The sequence below is a fragment of the Sinohyriopsis cumingii genome, unplaced genomic scaffold, assembly GCF_028554795.1.
Source record: "Sinohyriopsis cumingii isolate HCF-2022 unplaced genomic scaffold, ASM2855479v2 utg001710l, whole genome shotgun sequence".
NCBI classification, from domain to species: Eukaryota; Metazoa; Mollusca; class Bivalvia; order Unionida; family Unionidae; genus Sinohyriopsis; species Sinohyriopsis cumingii.
The window spans coordinates 741801-758312 of NW_028316037.1; positions in this window are offsets into that span (position 1 = coordinate 741801).

Below are 16512 nucleotides of genomic sequence, written 5' to 3' on the forward strand. Positions count from 1 at the left end.
TTTCTTTCTCCATCTATCCATATTTACAATGGATTTTCATATTCACAATGTCTTTATCTACCCATACACCATACATATCTTTATCTATCCATTAAATGAATGTTAAACTTGTGACGATAGAAGAAAAATGGACAATGTTAAAAACGAACATTATATTTCGAAATTAATCAAGGAAAATTTAGGTTTCATGAGGTAATATTTAGAATTTACGTCTTACTTCAAATTTATTATACTAGAAAGTGTACATCATTAGGATGACTGGCCTTGTAAGAATGAAATATTCCAATGTATACGGGAGTTATGTATTTAAAAAAATAGAAGTCGTCAGCCCACCCACGCCCATCGCCATCAAAATGAGCTGGAAACAATGGAAATTTTTAAAAGAGTTAGATTTCTTTGCAGCTAGAAGGTTACAAATATTCCTTAAATGATTAAAATTCACTCTTTCACCATCTGGGCACATTGAGGAGTTCCGTCCGCCAGACCTCGTTTACGTTCTCTCCCCTCAGATGCATCGCGATATTTAAGTAGTGTATGGGGACTATATTGCGACAATTGGAAAATACATTACACCCCCACCCCCACCCCGACGATATATCGACAAGACCTTTTAGATCACACTAGGACGATATAGCGACAAGGGGAATTGAACATGGGGAATATTGGGACTGTATAGCGACAAAGGAAAGTGGGGTTGTTGTATAGAGATAGTAGGCATGAAACGGGTGAGGTGACGTCACGGTACTGGATATTGATAACAACGTAGCAAGGGGATGACCTGAATACGCGCTACTTTAGGGAGAGATAAATACAGGAGAGATATAAACATAGACATATATAACCCATACAACAATTTTTCAGCACACGATAGGCTATACATGGCGGCCAGTATTAATGGTGGAGGAAGAACCCGAGAAATCCACGGAAAGAACCACCGACCCTCGAGAAGCTACTGGCAAGCTTTCTCACATACTCACATTGGCCGAATCCGAGACTCGAACCTACGCAGACAGAGGTGAGATGGCAGTGATCCGTAACGGAGAGCGCTTTAGACCACTCGGCCACTCGGCCCCCCCCCCCAACAAAGAGACATAGATTGATAGCATAGAGCGAATGAGAACATATAAGGAAAACACCCTGGGAACGTATATGAACAAGGGGAATTTAGCATGGGGAAATTTAAAATGGGCGGGACAATAGCGGGACAAGAGAAAGTTTAACATAGGGTGGGACTGTATAAGGACAAGTGAAATCGAACATACGGAATGTATAGTGACAGTGGATTGGGTCTATCTAGGGGCAAGGGGAATTGAACATGAACTATCTAGGGACAAGGGAACCTTGCACATGGATGGGCCTGTTTAGGGACAATGACAAAATTGTATAGGGTCTGTCTAGGGACAAGGTTAGTAGAAGGCCAACCACGACAGAGATAGGGACAGACATATACTAATACATGCCCGAGATTTATATATAAAGCATTACCTAGACCTGAAATTATGTTGGCGGTGTTCATAAATTTGCATAATTGTATTGATGCTATAAATAGCTATAATCAAAGAAAAGGCAACACCAAAATGGATGTGACTCAAAGTAACGCTAAAATGACGAAATTGTCCCCGAACATAAAGGACACTAAAGATATCCCCGAACATTAGATTACATTGGTTTAGACTAAAATGAATAAACCTAGTAACTATTTATAATCTCATCTTTTAGGAAAGTCATTTGAACTAACCTAGTATCTATTTATAACTATAACCTTTTGAACTTGCTATGAAATCCCACTATCGATTTATAGCTACAACTTGTGGGAAATTCCTTTGGAGAAACCCACTATCTATTTATAGCCTCAACTTGTGTGACATTTCTGTTTAAAAACCCTAGTATCTAGTTATTTCTACAACCTATGGAAAAACCAAAGTCTATATTTATAGTCACAAAATTTCCAGTTTAAAGTACATCACTGTATTTGACACTATAGGGGAATAATGGCAACATTTTTGCATTTAGCAGACCTGAATAGGTGCTACTTTAGGTAGGTAGATAGGTGAAACGTATTTGATAGGGTAAAGGGAGTTTTACAGAGACAAACAAAGACCAATACATGCACACACAAACAAACATACGCGCGCAAATACACACAAACAAACAAACACAGGCACGCACACACACCACACAATGAAGTGAACAAGTTATTTATAGTGGAAGAGCCGATCAAAACGGATTGAGTTTTTTCACTCATCCTAACACGCGTTACAAAATTCAGTCACAGTGTGGAGTCTGTCTTCCAATCCTAAGAGAGCTGCCTGTGACTTCACATTCCCTATATAGATGCGCTAGCGTCTGTGCTCAGTGAATCAATGCGACAACGTTTTCAAACATGACGGAAACTAAGAAGATGGCGAATTGGGGTGGACCGGCCGTGGAGACGAGACGCGATGGTATATCAGCGGCTACCAAAGTCAACACAGTCCTACTTTCAGAAGAGACCGATTTTAATTGGGATTTAGTTGATTTTATCTCTTCTTCGGCTTGTCTGCATAAAACGTTCGTATGACAACTCGCAAAGCTCTGCTCAGACGTTCGATCAAATTAACAACCCGCAAGACCAGATGTGTTTAGCCCGGGCCATCGTGGTGGGACGAACGTATGTCGACAAGAACGACACGGCAGAATGGAAAATAGCATGGAAAACATTTCAATGATCGGACCGAGCAAAACAACGAAGAGAAGCAGAACTCCTGTTACAGCCAGGGGGATATCCAAAGACACACCCTGTGGCATTCCTGAAATGCAAAAATTTCAAGGCGTCTTGTTTACGCGCTACACCTTGAAAGCGCGAACCTCTGTTATTTCGAGGCAAAGATTTCAAAGGCTGAAAATACATTCACGTCTATCTTCCCGATGAACATTTTGATGCCATCACCAGTATCATTGCATTCCTTGGGTACGGTTATTATTGTGAGAATTGTGACTATGGCCATAACGATCGAGAGCAAGTATATATGGTAGATGTAAATGGTAAAGAGAAAAGAGACGATAACATTAGAAACAATAAAAGTCTCTCTTATTTTCGCTCAAATTAGTAGTTGCTCCAAGCGACAATAAATCCTGATGCGGAAATTTGTTATTTTTTGCAAGGTGTCTAAAGTGACGCCTAATGTACATCTCATAGCAAGGTTTCGGACACAAGCAATTCATCACATTTAATTTCAGGTGAAATAGATGTTCTTGCAAAGTCATAAATTGGGGAATAAAAGAATCTCTGTTATGTATACTAAATGACGCCTTGGAACGACCACTAAATACTAGCTCTCACTATATGATGGAATAAAAGAATCTATTCATTAAATACATTATTTGACGCCTAGGAAAGACCATGGAAGACCGTTGTCACTACATGGTGGAATAAAATAATCCTTTCATTAGGTACACTACATGATGCATTGGAAGGACCACTGAAGACTCGTCACTATATGATATGATAAAATCTCTTCATTATGCATACTAAATGACGACATGGAAGAACCAGCAAAGACTTTCTCTCAGTATATGGTGGGGCTAAAGAGTCTCTTCATTATGTGTACCAAATTATGCAAAGGATTTGGATTTAGTTTTGATTTTTTAAAATATATCTTTAACAATTTTATAGTCATATTGCTTCGATGTCTGCAGTCTGCAGTTTATAGTGATGTCTAGCACTGGGACACCATGCCGCAGACATGTAGCATGATGTCTCAAACAGTCACATTATCCTGACACCAGGCCAACCAGTCCCAACACTAACCTCTTAATGCTGAGCGCCAAGGGATGCAGTTGCTTGTACCATTATTATAAGGTTTTGACATGACTCGGCATGGTTCGAACCCGCAACATCCCGCATCCGAGGCAGACGCTTTAACGACTTCGGAAGGAAAGACAGCACTAACAGCCTATATGCATACCTCTATTCTAGACATCACTAAAAACTACCACACTGCAGACATGGTACCGATATGACTGAACAATTGTTAAAGCCAAGTTGAAAATCCAAATCACACACACACACACACACACACACACACACACACACCTTCCAAAGCAAAACGTGAAATCTCCATCGCAAATGGATTGCAACAGAAAATTTCTTCACATCAAGAAAATTAAGTGTTGTAAGTTCGTTTAAAACATGTCAAGTTTAACTTTTGCCAACCATAAATGATTTTCAATAAAAACCGTTCACGTGTATATGAAAACTATATTTTAAACAAATGCTACAAAATGTAGTATTAGAGGAAAATAAGGTGCAAAAAGTCATTTCCGTTGAATGCGCCAAGTTTTTTTTTTATTGAGAAATAACGTGTTTTATACGTGCACCGGGTGATGCACTTGTTGCGCTGGTTTTATTACTGACATTTTTCATAGCGTAAAAAAAAACAACCTCCGAATAAGTGTCTGAAACGTGTATTGTCCCAGTAGGAAAAATAACCGGAAATAAATAGAATAAAAATAATAGTGTTTATTTGTAATATAGACCACTGGCCCATGATACATATCTATCCATTATGCGGTAGAAAAAGATTTTATAGCGCGTAACAAAAGAACATCGTACAGAGTATTTGTAAGAAGTAATATACACGTTAGTAATAATTACTGCTTTCTTAAGATATAGGTGAAACACGAGTATTATACTGCACAGTAATCCAACAAACGGATTTAAAGGTAACCCTCACATTTGTGTAGAGCAAAATTTGTGATATTGATGAAAAGTCTTATGTAGCAGGAGTCGTTGATAAAACACTATATTGTTAACAAATAATGCAAAATGGTATATTGTTAACCAATAATGCAAACATATTGTTAACAAATAATGCAAAACGGTATACTGTTAACAAATAATGCAAAACGGCATATTGTTAACAAATAATGCAAAACGGTATATTGTTCACAAATAATGCAAAACGTAGTATTAGAGGAAAACAAGTTGCAAAAGGTATTTCCGTTGAATGCACTACTATCAGAAAAAATAATGCGAAATAAGTTTTAACACGTGCATCTGCAAATGCACTGGGAAAGCTATTTGTATTGCTGAAATTCTCAAAGCATTGACTTTAAAAAAAATTCCGTGAATAATTGGCTCAAATGTGTATTGCCCCAGTAGGAAAAATAACCGAAAATCAATAGAATAATAATGAAATTTATAATAAAAACCCTCTGGCACATAAAGTCATGAGTCGGGTACGTGTTTAGTTCACGCCGATTTTATCAACTGTGATATCAAATTTTCAACATCAAAGAATACGTACAATAAGCCTCATCAGACGACACACACCGATATGTCTCCACTTCAAACCCTGAGGAGACGAGTCTATTATCTTCGCGTCATATCCTGTCGTGTCATTTTCCCTTTGATACATCAAATGACTTTTCCATCTCAGCGTTGATGACTATCACTTTTCTTTTGATCAAAAGAGCCGATAATGATTAGCTAAATATTTCCGGGTGGCTGCTTAGTGTCAGATAAAATCCGGATTCGTGCTCTTTACAAGCCAGTCAAGAGACTTGATTTGCACTGGTTTGTGCATTGCATTTTACAAGGTCTTTCTGGGTAACGGACGTTGGAAATGTGAGGTAGTGGGTGGAATGTTGTATGTAAATAAAGTCAATTGAAGCTCATAAATATGGGTCAAAAGTTATATATCTGTATCATTTTACTCTGTGAACCAAATTACATATTCAAGGTCATGCGAAGGTGATACAGGCATCAAATACATATGGTTCATGGTTTCGCACATATTTCAAGAGACATACAAACACACACACATACACACACACATACACATACATACATACATACATGCATGCATGCATGCATACACACACATACATACATACATACATACATACATACATACATCGACACACACACATACATACATACATACACACACATACATACATACATACATACATACATACATACATACATACATACATACAAGCATGCATGCATGCATACATACATACATACATACATACATACATACATACACACACACACATTTACATAATACATACATACATACATACATACATACATACATACATACTAGGGGCGGATCAAGTCAAGTGTTCAAGGTGGTTCCATGATTTCAAAACGGCCATGACTTTCCTCGAAAGAGCACCAAAGCAAGTATGTTTGTTTACTCTCAGTGTGCATAATATTCAATAAACGTGCGCCGCAACAATAAAGATACGGTCAAATTTAAAGGGAGAAATGACTGAACGTTTGTGTGTTTACGTTTTTTTAGCCGGGTGGGGGTGGAGGTGGGTCGGGCTACTCTGAAATCCTCTGATCCGGCGCTACATTCATATGTGTTCAGCGTTGTACTGATGTTTCAGCAGCTCTTTGTTGAATCACAGAAAATAATATTCCAGAGTTTGAAATCTGTGTAAATTGTGATACCTGTCCTTGTCCAAGAATTCATTTAGAGCACTTGTATTTTCAGAGAAATCAAACGTAAATTCCAAATAAATTGAAGAAAACAAAATAATTATCCCAAAACTGGTCACAACATAAAACATTTTGACGTCTCAAGTGTTATGGCAAGAAAAACTATTATTTCTCAAAACGTCAATAATAAATCTAGCTACAACACAAAACAGATGCTCGGATGTGGGTTAATCCTCTGGAAAATCCAGAGTTTGTAACAATTGCTACATGTCATTTGTCACGTACTCCAGGTATGGCCTCGATTTCACTTTATAAATCTTAGTCAATAAATAAATATTTTTTTAAAAGAAGTTGTTGACCACAACTCTTACTGGCTCTGAATCAAGATGAAGGAGTAGGCCAGCATTAGATTTAACAACAAAGTTTATATTATTAGTACTTTACTGCTAAATTGATTTTCTGGATGATGTCAAATCCAGTAAATAACATTACATTACAATAACAGGTAACGGAATTTAAAAAATTAAACTTAAAAACAAACAATTCAATTAAATCAAACATATATTAAATCAAATATACATAACACTTCACACTAAAGAAAAAGAAAGATTTATAAAATATAGCCTCTGGGAATCTTGTTGGCGCACACATTATGGTCAACAATTACTGGTTACCTGACTTTGTCTTAGGTTTGGGACCAACACAATCTACCATTATTCTGCTAAATGGTTCGTCCAATGCAGGAATATGTTGTAGAGGGGCCTTAGGTATCTTATGAATTGGTTTTCCTACCATTTGACAAGTATGACAAGATCTACAGTATTTAGAAACATCACTTCATTTTTGGCCAAAAGAAGTGAGTCAAGATCTTGTGATAAGATTGATATATCCCAAAATGACCAGCCGAAAGAGGTTTCATAGGCCAGACTAAGAATTTCCTGTCTGTACGATTTTGGAACTACAATTTGATAGTTCACTGACCACTCGTCACCAGCAGGTACCTCGGGAGGTATCCATTTTCTCACAAGAATTCCATTTTTAATGAAATAACAGACATGAACTTCAGTGGCTTCAGTTTCACTTATGGCCCTTTGAAACAAACAGGAGATCTCAGGATCTTTATCCTGTTCGACAACAAGTGATTGTCTTTTGTCACCCTGATTAGAATAAAGAGAATGAGTAGTTAAAATAGGATTACTGTAATCAATACGCTTTGATTGATCCAAACAAGGAGTGAAAGTGACCTCATTAAAAGCCTGACCAATACCTGTGTCAGCTAAAGGAATACTTTCCTTATCAACATATCTCTCAAGAGCTTTCTTTGCCATAGTTCTAGTAACTGCACAAGCTGGGTATGAATCAAGGAATTCTTTTTCAATTGGATCAATTGTCTGGTCCAAACAAGGCTTGTCAGTTATAAGTGGATTGACCGCAACCTTGTCTCCAGCTAGATCGTTGTTTATTAATAAACGAATTTACTCAACGAGTAAGAACAGGCACTGTTCCGACTGTCAAGGGTCACGAGACTGTGTCTGATGACAAATTTACAAAATGGACGGGAACATTAACAAAACCGCAATGTACTCCCTGAATAAGAACACTCTCATTAGAAGGAGACCTTTCAGAAAAAGACAAATTAACTGACAATGAAAGACTCGGAAAAGCTCATGTGTCCCTTAAAATTTTAATATGGATGGGATTGGCCAAATAACCCAAGAGTGATATGGAACTCTTCGACATGAATGGTTCATAATTCTCCATAATAAAATCAGACTGGAGTTTATTAGACGCAACTAATGTATTGCTTTCAAGACATGACCGTGACCTTGACCTCTTAGAAATAAGAGCATTTTGAATAGCACTGTCTTGATTCTGGTGCTTATATTTTAATTTGTAGCAATCAGAAATAACGGGTCCGTTCTTCTTGCAATGGGTACACGTAGGAAGAGACAAAGATCTTGATCAAGCTTATCAGAAGCGTGCTTTTTAAAAGTTGTACCAGACTGATATTTAGAAGGGTTTGTATTAGGCTCAAATATTTTTCTCCCGAAGACTGCTGAGTGAACGTCTTATTTACAAAAGAAGGTTTATGAGCTAAGGAATACTCGTCAGCAGCACGATTCCAGAGTTTCAAAATTATGCTCATCAATAAAAGTTTTATGTCAGTATGGACACAGTTTTTGAACTCGTCAAGTAATACATGTTGTCTAAGACTTTCATACTCTTGATCAACTACCATCTATCAAATAACTGTTCTTTTCTCTTGCGAATTCGACATGAGTTTGTCCAGTTTATTTCTTATAGTTCCTAATTTTTTGCCGATATGCCTCAGGGACTACCTCAATACCCTTTAAGATGCATTCATTCACCAAATCATATTCATTAGTGTCCTTTACTGACTTGGATGCATATATATATATATATATATATATATATATATATATATATATATATATATATATATATATATATATATATATATATATATATATATATATATCGGGCTTTGCCAAAAAGTGCACACTGTAATAATTGAGTCATATGCTCACTTTACCATTTTAAATTTTCAGCAACTTTTTCGAAATAAGGAAACTATTTGTCTACATCTTTTTCTCTGAAAGGGGGCATTAATTCTGATATTATTAATAACATCAAAGCTTGAATTTGTATGTGAAGTGGGAACGTGCATTTCTCTTGCCAGTTCTATTTCTTTTATTCTAAACTGATATCCCTCTCTTCCTTCTCTCTTTGCATTTGCATCTCTCTCTCTCTCTCTCTCTCTCTCTCTCTCTCTCTCTCTCTTCCTTATCCAACTGTATTTGTTTCTCTTCTGTCTGTAACTGCATTTGTTCTTTTTTAACTGCATTTGTTCTCTTTGTAACTGCGTTTGTCTTTCAATCTATCTTTCTTCCTGATCCGATTGCATGCGTTTTTCTCCTTTATCTTTCTTACGTTACAGCTTCCTTAACTCTAATTCCATCTTGCCTTTTAATTTTGATTCCTTATCTTTTATGTCAGAGTCTGATACAGACTTACTGATCGAAACCAAAGCACGTTTATCCAAAATACTCTTTTCTACCAAATACTGGACCAAAATATGTTTTATTTCTTGCTTTTTTAAAGAAGATTTAGTCTCAAAAAGATCTTTTTAAAAACAGTCCAACTGTTACTGGGTAGGATTTGAAAGAAAGGTTCCCACTTTTGATGACATTGTATAAAACAGCTTGCTCATTTCACTAAAGATTTCTAAAATGTAAAATAATACTTAGGATTTAAAACATGTCCAAAAACTAAGGGAATTTAAATTAAAGAAACACAAGAAATTTTTAGAGCCCAATTTTCTTTGTTACGAGTTTAAGCTCTTACAGAAAGTAACTAGACAAAAATTGAAGACAACAAGGTTTGTAAAATTAACATATAATTTATTTCCATCGAAAAACAAGGTAGAAAGGAGAAAAAGAACTTACGGTTTAACGAATCAAATCCAAAAATAATCCAAGAATTAAAAAATAGAAGTCCTAGTAATAAAATGTCCTAATGATACTGAGTTCGAATCCCGATGAAATCCAATATGGAATGTGATGACGTATGATGTGGTCAGCGTCATACTAATGTGTCAACAGTTCTATGTTGAATCACAGGAAGTAATATTCCAGTGTCTGAATTCTGCGTGAATTTTGAAAACTGTCCTTGTCCAAGAATTAACTTAAAGCACTGTTATTTCCAGGGAAAACAAACTTGAATTCCAAATAAATTGAAGAAACCAAATAATTATCCCAAAGCTGGTCACAACATAAAACACTTTGACGTCTCAAGTGTTATGGCAAAATAAATATTATTTCTCAAAACATCAATAATAAATCTAGCTACAACAACGCAAAACAGATGCCCAGTTGTGGGTCAGTCCCCTGGAAAACCCAGAGTTTGTAACAATTGCTACATGTTATTTGTCACGTACTCCAGGTATGGCATCGATTTCACTTTACGAACTGTAAGGGGAAAATTTTTGTCGATCTATAAAGAGCACATTAATTTGGGCAATTAATTCGAATTATGGGGATAGGTGTCGTGAGAGTAACTGATTCTTAATGAAGCCTTCGTTTATTTAACTGTCAGACAGACTAGAAGGAAAAGGTTAACTGCGATCTTATTACCGAACATGTCAGAGTTGAAATTGTTCAGAATCAGTTATTTGGAAATCTAGAAGTCAGGCTGACTGTAATTTTGGCGCATAGTCACCAAAGGCGGTAGGCATTTTAATCCTGATTGGCTGCCTGAATAAGTGGCGTGTTTCCCACACGAAATTTCTTGATTTTAATATGCCCAGTCGCAAAAACTTAGTCGGTCTACGTTTTCCTGCGAGAGGAAAAATATTGGAGATTCCGAGCTTGAAATTCGAAGCAATTCTCTCGTAAAATATTTATCCTAGGGACCAGATGTCTGGAAAGTCAACTGGCACAATTCTGGCGGTAGAAGCTAGCAAAGCTTAAAAGGTACAAGATATTTGCGACAATCTCATGTTGTTCGTTGATACCAATATAACGATTTGCTTGAATCTGTTTGCTTATATTTGCATGAATTTATTTGTTTAAATCCGTTGGTCATTTCTATTGATATGAGTATAACTGCATCTGAGTTCATCTGTCTGAATTCGTGCAATGCTCTTCTTTATATAAGTTTGATCAATTGTTTGAATTTGTCGTCTTGATTGTTATAGGAATCAGGGTATTCTAAGAATTTCATGCATTACTTCAGTTGATGTGAGTTACGAGAATCCGCGTGAATTCTCCGATCTTACGTGATTTCACGTATGATAAAACCTGGAGTGCGTATGGACTGAAATTAACATTGTTAAGCCATGAAGTGAGATTTCATGTATGCTAAAGATTTGAATGTGTATATTCGCTGCAAATAAGACATGTAATAAATTTCATTCATTCATTTGTGTAATTGAGACGAGAACGGAACTGTTGTCTCGTGTGATGTTAATGTGAGTCAGTGATGAAATAGCCGATACGAAGTACATTAATCTTATGAAACTAGGTTTGTTTCTGGTCTGCCATGTTTGGCTTGACCAGATAGTCTTTGATATCTGTTTGAATTCCGATAGGATGTTATCTGACATACCGAGAGTGGAGTAAGGATCTATTCCCAATAGGATATCTGACAAAATTATATATTCCCAGTATGATATCTGACAGAAGATTTAGGTTGCTTCTCTGTTTATTTTGAATGGGGAAATAACTCCATTGACGTATCCACGTATCTACCTACCTATCCAAGTATCTACGAAGTTACGTATCCAACTACCCATAAAAAATATGAGGACCGAAAGAGGTGAGACAATAGAGTTTGGAGAAGAGAAAAAAGCGAAAGGTTCAAGAAGAACAGCCACAGTGAAGTCGGAGTGAACCGGAAATAAGCAGGTTATGAAGTCGTACAAGGCAAGGACTTCGATTGTTAACTGTGATTTCTGATGTGATGTGATGTGATTTTGATTTTTAACGTAGCTTTAACAATTTTTCAGTCATAACGCTACGATGTCTGCAATGTGTCAGTTTATAGTGATGTCTAGCACTGGGGCATCATGCCGCAGACATGTAGCATGCTGTCCCACCCAGTCACATTATCCTGACACCAGGCCGACCAGTCCTAACACTAACCTATTAATGCTGAACGCCAAGCGAGGCAGCTGTTAGTACAATTTTTGTAAGTCTTTGGTATGATCCGGCCAGGGATCGAACCCACGATTGTAAACTCATTCTATGATGAACCAGTTCTATCTTTTAAAACAGATCAGCTATTTATAAAAATATATTTGTGTTTGAAATTCGGTGAATGATTTATTTCGAAAGAGAAGTTTATCTTCCTCATGTAACGTATTCTCTCAGTTGTTTATGTCATTTATTAAATTTATATATATATATATATATATATATATATATATATATATATATATATATATATATATATATATATATATATATATATATATGTATATATATATATATATATAGAGAGAGAGAGAGAGAGAGAGAGATGTGAATACTTATTAGTCATTTGCCTATTTATTCATTAAATTGAGAGTTCATCTTGGACAGCCTACCAGGCACATACAGTTACTTCCTCTCAGCATAGTGAAAACTATTAACAACACCTACTCACCTTCTGCAAATGTACACAAGGTGACTAATTCAAGTGGTTCGTAATCGGTCCCCACCCCTCTGTCATTTCCATGCAAATTAGATTATTCCTATCAGCCTGTTCAGGCACTGAGAACAAATAGCAACGTAAAGAAGACACAGTAATCATATAATAACTACTTCTACGCAAAGTTGCTCTGTTGCGTGGTATCTTTTCGTCTTGGATCGAAATTTAGGGCTACATTTCCAGTGTGTCACGCAGTAGAATGTTGCGTTCAGTCCTGGTAGTTGGTTATTGCTCGTTCAAGTCCCGGGTAAAACAATAACCACTAATCAAGACTGGCAGTAGCTTATTCACTGCGTGAGAAGCCGGATGTATTGGCGTTCGGAGTAATTTCACTTTAGAGTGGCTATTAAATGATCTGATGATTGCCTAAAGTGTGCAAGGAGAACCAGTCTGGAATGTCTCCTTTACACGGAATGTCTCCTTTATGTAATGAGAGACTTAACGTGCCAACGAGATCAAAAAAAGACATGTGAGCAGAGAATCGGAAAGTGGGCAGTTTCCAAACTGCACGACTTATAATTAACATTTTAAAATTTGCGGCAGGGGGTAAGTGTTGACAATAGTTTTACTTTTATTTAGATAAACGAATGCATCTAGTTGCGGTAGTTGTTTTGCAGGAGGCATAATGTGATGGATTTGGATGTTAGTCTTCTGTTTTCCATACTCAAAAATGTTCTAGATAACATTTTCCTTGCACGTGATAAATGTACTATATATTTTTCTTCTTCTGTTTTTAAGTTAATATAGCAATGCCTTCCAAATTTAAGTGAAGACATGAAACTGGTAAAAGATGTTTTAATTAGTTCGTGCAGTGGAAAAAAGGATGTGGTGACCAAGATGCCTCCTGCATCTGATCGAATGGAACAGCCTGAAATAGCCTGAAAGGATGAATTAAATTCAATGACAACTAACAGGTAGTCTGTTTGAAAATATATCTTATATAATCCTGTCAGGGATACAAATAGTAAGGTCTGCTTATCTGTAATATGCATTTTAGAAAGTACAACTAATATGTCAACACGTATAAAAGAGCACTTCTAAAAATGACATGTCAATCAAGCTGATCGATGTGTATCGATACTGTATTGTATCGTAGGCTATGTATCGTGAATTATATCGATATGCGACAGAAGTGAATCAATCACTCCTAGGACACACGTACAGATATAAATGCATACATCCGTGGATACATACATACATACATACACGCACGCACGCACGCACGCATACATACATACATACATACCTTCCTTATAAAGTGGTTTGTGATAACACAAAACACGCACACGCACACACACGCACAGTAATGCTAAGGTCGAAAAAACAACGAAGACACGGGCTTACCGGATCTGTATCAACAGAATAGACAAAGTTAAAGGGAAATAACTTCGCATCAAACTCGCGCTTAAAAATGGAATAATTTCCCTTTTCACGAGTAGAAACAAAAAAACTCGGACACAATTATACCTGGTTAAACATTTTACCTGGTTACATACTTTTATCTGGTTGCACGTGTTGTTTCCCTTTAGCTTTATTTTGCATGCATGAGTCAATATATATATATATATATATTGAGATTAAGCTTAGTATAAAATGAGTACCAGTCATACTGGTTACTCCATCTGATAATCTACTGGTCTTTCTCAAACATTGTTTTTAAAAAAAATAATGTGTTTAATTTTCTCAAGAATGATTGCAGTTGTAAACTTTGCAAACGATTAATTGCAGACAGACTCAAACATATGCTTCCATTCGTGCAAAACAAATGATGAGCGCAGTTTTATGTTTGAACAAATAATAGGCTCAGCAGACATATTAGGGTCACACTGGACTTTCTGTCAGGACCTATTTTAACTACTGTACATTGTTTTTGGTAAGAGAGTATGCGTTTGTAATATGCGTAATTGTACGTTATGCCCTTGTCCTTCTGACCGCTGCGGTGGCCTAGTGATAAGAGCGTCCGCCACGGATGCGGGAGGTCGCGGATTCGAACCCCGGCCGAGTAATACCAACGACTTATACAATTAGCTCTAACAGCTACCTCGCTTGGCGCTCAGCATTAAGTGGTTAGTGTTAGGACTGATAGGCCTGGATAAAAATCTCAGGATTCTGACCAAAACGTTTCTTCAGGCCTGATGCAATATCAAATACTTGATATTTGCTCTACATAAACCATCCACTCCATGAAGTCTGTTAGTATTTTCGATAGCCCTAAAATGTAAATAACAACAACTAATCAAATCTGAGCTTTAAATATTTTCCCTTCTCACCTATGACAACCAAAACTAAACAATCTACTAGCCACCAAGTGCGTCCGACTATACTTCTTTTTCTTTAATACGTTCCAAGTATTGTATTTGATTGATATATGTGAAGTGACGCTTGTGTCATGCGCGAGGCTCTAAAGAGCACCGTTCAATCTGACCAGCATATGTTACCAACTTTAGATAAACATGAGGTTCAGAAACATTGTGTGCTAGCACCTATATATGCACCGTATTACCTATATCCTGCGGTATTGTTTATTTTTATGATACATACCGTGCTACTTTTTAACTGGAACAATTTCGGAATTTTTATTTAAAAAAATGTCATATTTAAGCTATTTATTAGCGTATGCTAATGCGTTCAATGCATGTATTTATTTGTAAGATTGAGTATCATCCTTTTCATTTTAGGAGAACAGTTGTTTTCTGTTTCAGTTTTAGATAAGTTCTCTTGTCCAATAAATATTTTCCTGTTTCTTGAGTAAGTTTGTTTCATATTTACTGATCTTCTCTGATAAATATCTTACCTAGTTTCCCTGACTATTAGATCACTAGTGTAGCTAGATAATTGTAGGTTTCAGTTCTGCCACTTCATTTTTTATCAACAAGATCTCTAATGTCAGCATAATATCTTTCACAGGGTTTAAAATATAATGTAAACTTAATCATCTAATTTAGTTAAAGTTTTAGATTACAATTCATCCAATAGTTAACATTAACACAGCAAATTCACCTACCATAAGGTACTGCAGGGGTGAGAGCAATTTTCGTTTGAGCTAAGATATTTTAGTTTCCTTTATCTCATGGTAAGTATTACTTTTTTCTTCAAATATAATAATGGATATAATATAGTGTTATTTTGCTATAAACCAGAGTAAGATTCTTTTTAACTATTCTAACAAAAGCACCTGTCAGACCCCTGACCCAAAACATTAAATTGTTGGTCCCTAATACAAATGCGTTATACGGTGGTACCCAGCTCTACTTGCACTGTGTCTTGGTATAATGTATTGAATGCATTACACTGTATCTAAGTGGTATATAATCCCAGTGGATTTTGAAACTGTTTCTGTCTGAACTAGACATATATGAGCCCAATATATACACATAAATCAATGATTACTCGCTAAATATATTTATTATTTGATTAAGTCACAGCCTATATATATATATATATATATATATATATATATATATATATATATATATATATATATATATATATATATATATACACTAACACGCGTACGGTAACAGCATTTAAACATTCGTGTAGCAGTAACATTTTATATACATTCATGTAGCATATACACATATACCGTTTGTACACAAACATGTACAGTAACAGCCTATATACATACATATAGATTTTCCAATTTATATACATACATGTGGCAGTAAAATCCCATATACATGTAGCAGTGGAGCCCTTTAGGCATACAAGTAGCACTTAATTTCTTCCGTTGTTTTAAACACAAGCATATTTAACGTATAAATCGAAGACTTAGATAATCATGTTTTTTCTGAAATGTGCTATACTCAACAGCTACACGACAACGGTTTCATATATACTTCAAACACGACAAAAGCAATTGTTGC